Raw genomic sequence first — 9,671 nt, forward strand, 5'->3', positions numbered from 1 at the left:
CTACGCTTCGTTACAGAACGGGAAACCTTCATACTTCCACGATGTGAGATGAGGCGCTGACGTCCAACACCTCGTCGTCTACCCGAGGCTCCTCCGTCTTTCAACCGCTGTCCACAGATGCTCTCGACAGTAGGAAGAGAACAGTCGACCAGCCTCGCCGTTTTCGACGTGCTCGCTCCTAAGCGCCGGGCCATAGCAATACGCCTTTTGTCAAAGTCTAATACGTCAGAGCCAACGGCCTTGCCGCAGTGGTAACACCGGTTCCCGTCAGATCGCCGAAGTTAAGCGCTGTCGGGCTGGGCTAACTCTTGGATGGGTGACCATCCGGTCTGCCGAGCGCTGTTGGCAAGCGGGGTGCACTCAGGCCTTGTGAGGCAAACTGAGGAGCTATTTAACTGAGAAGTAGCGGCTCCGGTCTCGGAAACTGACGTACGGCCGGGAGAGCGGTGTGTTGACCACACACCCCTCCGTATCCGCATCCAGTGACGCCTATGGGTTGAACATGACACGGCGGCCGGTTCGTACCTTTGGACCTTCATGGTCTGTTTAGCTTTGGTTTCGTATGTCAGAGTATTCCTCAATTTTCACGCCATACGGGAGACACGTGCATTGTCGGCAGGCTTAAATTGTGAGTTTACTGTGTAACTGCGGTGGTGAATCGTAATATTAAAAATATACAGTTCACTTACTTCAATACATGTTCTATGACTATCACAGTCTCATGGTTCTTATTTTTCATTTATAGTACCTAATTATACAGAAAGTAAAAGAGCTACAATTAAAAGCCTTGTAGAAAGTGTCTTGCAGTATTGGTCATTGTCTTTTCCGTAACACTGTCGTTTGTTAATGATACAATGCGCTGGCATTTACTGAATAGTAATAAAAGACATAAATACGGGAACTTTTTGTTACTATTCCAGCTTACTTTACCAGTGTTTAGCTCAGTGTTCTACAGCGATCACAAACAAAAAAATATTCTCCTGATCCAGACGTCCAAAGTGTTTAGCCTCTACACAGTTTCCAGTCGTCTTCAAATGACTCCAAATACATAACGCAATTTTTAGGCTGTTCTGTTTATCCATTATTTCCAGTAAATTCCAGCATTCTTCGCCGCTTTGTAGGTGGCTTTTCATGGCCACCCTTTGCGTCTTTATTTTATTATCAAACACCGGACCTAAGTTTACGTTTCTTCAACTCCTTTTGAATCTTTTTCTGTTTTTATCTCGTCTCTTCGGTGGCGATTTTCTTCTTCTCTAATTGTTAAAAACACTTCAGCTGCCTGTTTCGCGGTCATTTTGTTAGACGTAACCGTTCAAATCACTCTGAGCACAATGGGGCCGTTGCGGTTGTGCGATTCGAAACTAAAATGCCCAGAACCGCTCGGCTACAACGACCGCCCTAGACATAACCATGTTCGCCATTCTTATGCAACATTCATTTCACTTTACCCTTACTTCCCTTCCCTTCATTTCAATCTGAAAAGAAGTAACAAGAATAAAATATAATTTAAAAATTGAAGTTGTTTCTGACCCACACTGAAAGAAAATTAGGTGGCCAGATGGTACTATAGGAGAAACAAGCAATAGGATCTAGTGATACTGTAAGTTCTTTTACAGAAACTATAATGAAACGGTTGTTAGATGTCACTTCTTACATAACGTAGATAACCTAAATACAGCAAAGAAATTACCCTTAAAAATGGGTACCTCAAGCCTCGAAATATCTCCCATCCGCTAAGAGCTACAGCAACGCCATCAGACACTCAGAGCATACAGAGCAAAGAAGAGGGAAGAAATACCCGACTCCAGTGCACATGCATACACAAGCTTGCTTCTGCTTACCGTACACTTCTGTCATTTGGAACCGGAAAGGAAAATCACAGCGGTGGCTGATTCTGTGAGCAGCATTGCTGCCCCCTATCTTCTCTGGAATTATTACCCATTCGTCTCAACTCCGCTTACATATTTTCAACATTCAGTCACGAACCCGCAAAGCCACCAGGCGGCAGTCCGTCTCACTGTGGTCAGTGGTACCTTACGTTATGGATCATGAGTTTACATCAAGCGTGACGAGGCGCATCAAACGTATTTGAAGAAGTGGCCTAATAACTCTTCAGAGGCTATCTATCTACTGTAGGTGCCGTGAACAAATGATAAAGCTAATAATAGCTCGCAATTGTGTACATGAGCAATTATGCTTCTCCTGCTGCATGCGTGAATCGAATGTGGGGATCTAAATATAAGTCGCGTGCTTATTAGAGGTCGTAGATGTAGCGCTAGGTGTAGAACGTTAAAAAGCAGTCTCTAGTTCCGCGAGAAGCCTCACGTGTGCTGTGCGCTGTGATCGTTTGGTGCAGCCGGCGTAAGCACGGCGCGGAAGAAGGCAGTTTGGCCGAGACTCGCGAAACAGACGGCAGCGCACGCCACCCCCCGCTTGTGCAAATAAGTCGATAGCTGCGTCGTCGTGGCGAACAGGCGCGCGGAAGCCGGCTACACACACATGTGCGCACAGCGCGTGCCGTGCACACAACACACACACACACACACACACACACATACACACACGCACACACGCACGCACGCAAGTACACGCACGCACTCACGTACTGCCTTCCATTCTGTTAGCCGCGCGGCGCAGTTTATGAGCCTATCTGGAGAGGGCGACCGGCTCCGCGATATGAAACTAAACTGGCCGCCAACCTCGCTCGTTGTGAACGAGCACAGTGGAGTGTCAATGACTCGACTTCGTTTCTCATCTCACTTTTTATTTTACAGAAATGTATTTCCTTTAATTTCTTTCACTGGCAATTCCAAAGGGTCCCTCACTTTCTATTACATTCCCACCCAACACAGATGTGAAAATTACCGATCTATCAGTTTAATAAGTCACCGCTGCAAAATACTAACGCGAATTCTTTACAGACGAATGGAAAAACTGGTAGAAGCTGACCTCGGGGAAGATCAGTTTGGATTCAGTAGAAAAGTTGGAACACGTGAGGCAATACTGACCTTACGACTTATCTTAGAAGAAATATTAAGGGAAGGCAAACCTACGTTTCTAGCAATTGTAGACTTAGAGAAAGATTTTGAAAATGTTGAGTGGAATACTCTCTTTCAAATTCTGAAGGTGGCAGGGGTAAAATACAGGAGGCGAAAGGCTGTTTACAATTTGTACAGAAACCAAATGGCAGTTATAAGAGTCGAGGGGCACGAAAGGGAAGCAGTGGTTGGGAAGGGAGTGAGACAGGGTTGTAGCCTCTCCCCGATGTTATTCAATCTGTATATTGAGCAAGCAGTAAAGGAAACAAAAGAAAAATTCGGAGCAGGTATTAAAATCCATGGAGAAGAAATGAAAGCTTTGAGGTTCGCCGATGGCATTATACTTCTGTCAGAGACAGCAAAGGACTTGGAAGAGCAGTTGAACGGAATGGACAGTGTCTTGAAAGGAGGATATAAGATGAACATCAACAAAAGCAAAACGAGGATAATGGAATGTAGTCAAATTAAGTCGGGTGATGCGGAGGGAATTAGATTAGGAAAGGAGACACTTAGAGTTGTAAAGGAGTTTAGCTATTTGGGGAGCAAAATAACTGATGATGGTCGAAGTAGAGAGGATACAAAATGTAGACTGGCAATGGCAAGGAAAGCGCTTCTGAAGAAGAGAAATTTGTTAACATAGGGTATAGATTTAAGTGTCATTAAGGCTTTTCTGAAAGCATTTGTATGGAGTGTAGCCATGTATGGAAGTGGAACATGGACGATAACTAGTTTGGACAAGAAGAGAATAGAAGCTTTTGAAATGTGGTGCTACAGAAGAGTGCTGAAGATTAGATGGGTAGATCATATAACTAATGAGGAGGTACTGAACAGAATTTGGGAGAAGAGTAGTTTGTGGCACAACTTGACTAGAAGAAGGGATCGGTTGGTAGGACATGTTCTGAGGCATCAAGGGATCACCAATTGAGTACTGGGGGCAGCGTGGAGGGTAAAAATCGTAGAGGGAGACCAAGAGATGAATACACTAAACAGATTCAGAAGGATGTAGGTTGCAGTAGGTACTGGGAGATGAAGAAGCTTGCACAGGATAGAGTAGCATGGAGAGCTGCATGAAACCAGTCTCAGGACTGAAGACCACAACAACAACAATATCTTCTATGAGAATGAAAATAGAAATTCGCGATCTATTTTAATTTAAGTGTCAAAATCGAAAGTTTACCTCGGCACTCGTTGCACGTTACCGGTTCATGTGGTAGGGTTCTCGCTGATGCACATAGCTAACTTTGCCTCTCATTAGCTAACTTTATCTCTCATTCATTACCCAGTTTGCATTGTGTCGAAAAATTTGTATCATAAGTGCAGCCATCCCGGTGAGCACGCACAGATGAATCGTTAAGTCTTACAGATGGCGCAGCGATCGAGTCATGTGCTCAACCGCGCTCTCACTCCCTCTGCGATAGCGATCAGTATAACATATATGTTTCAAGCGGACATTCTACGTAACCCAGCCAGCCCCATTTTGGGGAGTGAAATAACAACAAAGAAACAAATCTACGTAATCATGCGTAAATGTAAGGGCACGACAGAGTGACATAAGAAAGAGGCAGTCGTGTTTGGCTGTTCCCATGGCCATACGATGTGTCAAGTTGCGGGATTCGATTGTGTTTTCCGGCGGACTCAAAGAGTGTGCAAGCAGCGATGTAACATACGTTGCCACGAAACACGACGTGAAATTTGCGCTCGGGAGAAGATCCTAAGTGAGAGGAATGGACGTCTTTCATGGCTCGTGAATCAAAATCGCTTCCAAAATCGATAGACTTTGCTGCGAGCAGTGAGTGAACGTCCATCCCAACCTCTTAGCTAGAGAACACTGCCACGAGAACTGTATGCAATGAACATTCCGAGTTGGTCACCTCGCAAGACACCATGGCTGACAAATGCACGTGAAGAGGACAACAAAGCTTATCGGGCTGGACGATTATGTGGATGCACCCTTTTACACTACGACTGGCCTGTAATATCACCTGATTTGAACACCACAGAACATCTCTAAGATATGTTGAAACAGTGATTAAAACGCCGGCACCAGCATTCCTGCAGTTAGGTGGAACTGCGTGATCAGATCCTCAGCGAGGGGCTTAAGCTGATGCGACGAACCAGAAGAACCTTGTGGACTCACTTCTTAACCTAATTTACGCGGCTATCAAGTCTAAGTGTGGAATGATTTCTCTAGGGGTGACTATTTTTTGTTGATTGTTTTGTGCAAAAATGGGCCAGAGTATTTGCATTTACTTTCGCTATAGGAACGAAATAAAGTGCAGCAACCTTTTAGAAAATTTACAGAATTTGATGTGCTGCTATCAGGAGAAAAGAAGTCGTAAGTGGTATAACCCCAGAATGCGTTGAAAATGAGAACGCTGTGAAGCCCCCAACACATCATCAACTGATGAAATGTTGATGAAACTGAAAGAGATTATAATGAACGAACACCGAAATGCAGTCAGAGCTGATGATGTTAGAATGTTAGCGGTCTGTTACCATGAAATTTTTTTCGATATTTCGGATATGACACACGCACCAGACAAATTTGTTCTAAAATTGCCTGATTTCAAAGAAAAACTTCGACGAATGCGAGTTGCTCATCAGTCGGTAGATGATCTAAACATTGGCGTAGAGCTATTGAAAAGTGTTACGGCTAGTGATGAAACCTGGGTTTGCAGATATTACATCGAAACAAAGTCTCAGTCGTTCCAGTGGAAGTATTACGAAACGCCAAGACCAACTTCGATATGTGTCGCCAAGTGTGATGTCCTGCTCACTGTGTTTTCAGATTTTAATAGCACAGTGCCCGATGGTTTCTTTTCACTAAGTTGAAAGATCAAGAAGGAGTACTATTGACAATTTCAACCCTGTCTGCTTGAAGCCATCCGAGAAAAAGCCAAGATTCGTGACGAAACAATTTTTGGCGTTTGTACCATGAGAATACAGCTGTTCGCAGTTCGTTGCTTGTTCGTGAAAGTTGTCGACAAAAACAATAGTGAAATGCTAACCAATCTTCACAATCTCTGGTACTCCATCGAGGACCGTGGTAGAGCATCCGGACATTAAATAACTGAATAACGACAATTACAACCAGCAGCTGTATTGTAATCAAGCGTCGTTTATTCAATACATGCTACCAATTTCGACACCAAAAACCGTAATTTTCAGGCTCCAGTCGTAATCTGCCGTCAACAAACAAATCACAGTGACATAGACCAATGGAGTCTTCAAATGGAAACAGCTGCACTCGCTGGGGTAATATGCTTCATAAGCTGTACTGTTTCCATTTGAAGACTTCGTTGGTTGCAGATTACTGTTGTGGCCAGAAGATGACGTTTTTTGAGATCAAAATTGCTAGCATGTTTTGCATACACGCATTGGATTACAATACTTTATTGTTAGTTTCAGTTATCATTATTCAGAATCTCCAAAATCGCAAGGCGTAGTACTACGTGCGTTATTTGATTCCAAAAATAAAGGAAAACTTATTGGTCCGCCGTTCTACAAACACAGATAAGGCTGAAATCGCATCATTGAGAATGCTAAAATCTATCCTAAAATCTATTCCAAGAGACTTTTAGGGGAATTAGAATAATCACAGGCGTAAGTAAATATCATCTAATGAGGTCTAGTTTGATAATTCTGACCCAAACGAATAAATAACTTTTTTCAAAAGTCCTGTTTTTTTTTAATACACCGTGTGTAACTATATCTCTCCTCCATCTCCACCTCTCTACCACAATATTATAGTTGTTTGGCATCTTGTTTGACAAATGGGGCGTATCTTACACAAAGAACGGTGCGCATCGTGCTAGTTTTGAGAGTTGTTTGTTATGACGGCCCATTTTACAGACACAACGCTAATCAGACTTACGCCGTTTTGCATTAAGTTTCTGGAGCGTTTGGATGAAGGACACTCTGACTTGATCGGTTTGATGGTACGAAGGCAACGGACTTCGAGGACGGTCAGCAGTTTGCAGCAGGAGCTTTGCTTTATAATTCACGAAACATAATTGAAACCGCAGTTTATTAATCACTTTTCACTGTCGCAAATTAATTTGATACGAATAGCACGTGAAATTTATAGCTCTGAGTAAAATTTCACTGTTCACATGAGATATGGTCCAGTTAGACCCGTTGCCATGTGTTCTGACCAATGTAAGTGAAGATTGAGTGCAATTCCATGTTGGTGTAATCGCTGGATGCAGTTCCTATTGCAGTTCTCGACTAGGGTATATTCAGATCCGCTTTAGCGTTGTGCAGGCCACGTATGATGGTGATTTTAATATTCTTCATTCATGATTACTCTGTCTTCAGGGCCAATATCGTTGACAGTGCCACTGAGGAGAACATGGAGGTAAGAATATAGGGAGACGCCGTGACGTTACAGTTATGTGAAGCCGAGGGTAGCCATCTCAATGCGACCAAAACATTGCTGCTGTAAGCTTGTGTGCATAGGCTTGTCGCTCGCTTTTGGAAGGATTTTGCGCTATTATGGTGACTTTTGTGGTGTTCGGATGTACGAATCGTTCTGATTGTGATGCGAAATCGAAGGGAATAACATTTCATGTGTAAGTTGTCTCGTTAAGTGTGATTTTACAACTTCATTGTGAATGAACGTGTGCTACATCGGTACTTGTACTATAGCGTGTTTTTCGCCTGTATGATTTTAGGTTTCCTAAAAATGAAAGTCGGAAAGCTTTGTGGGAGAATGCCGTGAGGAGGAAAAATTGGCGTGCGTCTAAATGGAGCACTATATGTTTTCAGTATTTCCGAGAAGAGGACATAGACCGAACTTCCCTTTCAACAGTAAGGCTCCGAGAAAATGCTGTACCATCAGTTTTCCCTACACACCCAAACCATTTGCAAAAGGTATGTTAATTCAAAGAATTAAATTCTTAGTTTCCAAGTTCACGTTTCAGTATAATACGTACGTATCGTCGATAATCGAAGTGTTGAGTAACTCACTTTGTCTTCATCATGTACCAAATTAAAAGCTAACACTACATTAACTGGCGTAAAGTATAGGCCCAAACAGGACACTGTGTAGATTTGCCATTCTATGTACCGTATTTCAGTAAATATTGGTGGTAATGAACAGTGTTTCCCAGCAGTGTAACGTAACTGAAATATCCCAGTACGTATTACAAACAAGATGTATTTATGGGGCTTTGGAGGGAGGGCATAGCTAACTTAGTTTTCAGTTTCTATTATTTAGTTTCTGATACACGTTTATTACTGAATTAACAAAATTGTATCGTTTACATTGAAGGCTAGCTATTCGTAATATTACATTAAAAACTATTTCTAATCAGAAGAAACGCGGAATTTCGCTTTACGAGATTTTATTTTAAACAAAAACTTTGAAACAACCAATCTGATGACGTTACATGCGTATATGGTGCAATTAGCTACTGTAATACACGCAGCTCTATAGCACACTGACAATGTTTTGGTCAGAGTGTCATGGCAGCGAGCCACGCCCCCATGGCTTCAAAACGTAGTACGGCTGGGATACGTAGCGCCATCTCCCCTTATTCTTACCTCCATGGAGGAGAACTTGGCATGCTGTATCCTTGCGTTATTCCTTTGTGTAGGCACTGCGAGCTACAGAAGGGCTTTGGAATGGATGTGGCATTGTGATTATATGAAAGTTCAGCCGACGACTTCAATGCGCTTACCAGTAGAATACGTAGGGTACAATTTACGTTTAATTTATTCTCTGTCATCGTTTATGGAATAAAGATGTGGTGAGCCTTCATCTGTTCTACGCATGTTGTGGTCAGAGCATCATTGTACGATCGACTGTGAGCCTTTAGAGGTTACGTGTAAATACTAGGCCTCCCCGAATCATTCTTTATGGATTCTCATTTACATATGGTAAGATACTCCTCTGATTCATTTATCTCTCAATTGAACACACGTATTTTATCGTGTAAGTAAATATGGTAAACTATTGGTTAAGTTACAGCTCAAGAACAAAATAGCAGGCAGGTCAAAATAATTTCACTATCATGATTTCTTGTATATCCCTTCTGCATAAGAATACTGTCACGATGTCAAAGAAGTAAAAGCTTTTACGGACAAGAGAAGGAAAACTGCTTTTACGTCTAACCTTGGCATGAATTTACTGTGGGATATTTGAATTCATACTAGCAACCATACCCACTCAAGAGTATGAATTCAGTTTAATATTACTTTTCACAACTTACTGTAAGCAACTAGTAACTTTCAAGCAATTATCGAAGGATCTATACCGAGCGAGGTGTCGATGTTGTTACGACTCTGGACTCGCATTCGAGAGAACGACGTTCAAATGCGCGTCTGGCCATCTAGATTTAGGTATCTCGTGATTTCCATAATTTCTCCAAGAATATGCCGAGATGATGTCTTTCAAATGGTATGGCCGATGTGGTTGCCCAATCTTGTCGCAATCCTGTACTCCGCTTCTAATGTCCTCCTTGTCGAGGGACATTAAACTCCAGTCATCCTCCATTGCTTTAAAGGATCTGTAGCATATGATCTGAAACACTGCACGCAATTCGATTTCAATTTCATATAGAATCTTGAAATACCTCTCGTTCTTGCAGTTTTTGTCACGTTCTTACATGCAAACCACAGTACTTGTTGCGG

The 9,671-nt window shown here is 42.5% G+C and overlaps 1 pseudogene; it reads left to right on the forward strand.

Annotated features, from left to right (window-relative positions):
* The first annotated feature begins 230 nt into the window (after nt 1-230).
* On the forward strand, nt 231-348 carry LOC126093630 (5S ribosomal RNA; annotated as a pseudogene).
* Nucleotides 349-9,671: the final 9,323 nt, after the last annotated feature.

This window comes from Schistocerca cancellata, chromosome 7, assembly GCF_023864275.1.
Source record: "Schistocerca cancellata isolate TAMUIC-IGC-003103 chromosome 7, iqSchCanc2.1, whole genome shotgun sequence".
NCBI classification, from domain to species: domain Eukaryota; kingdom Metazoa; phylum Arthropoda; class Insecta; order Orthoptera; family Acrididae; genus Schistocerca; species Schistocerca cancellata.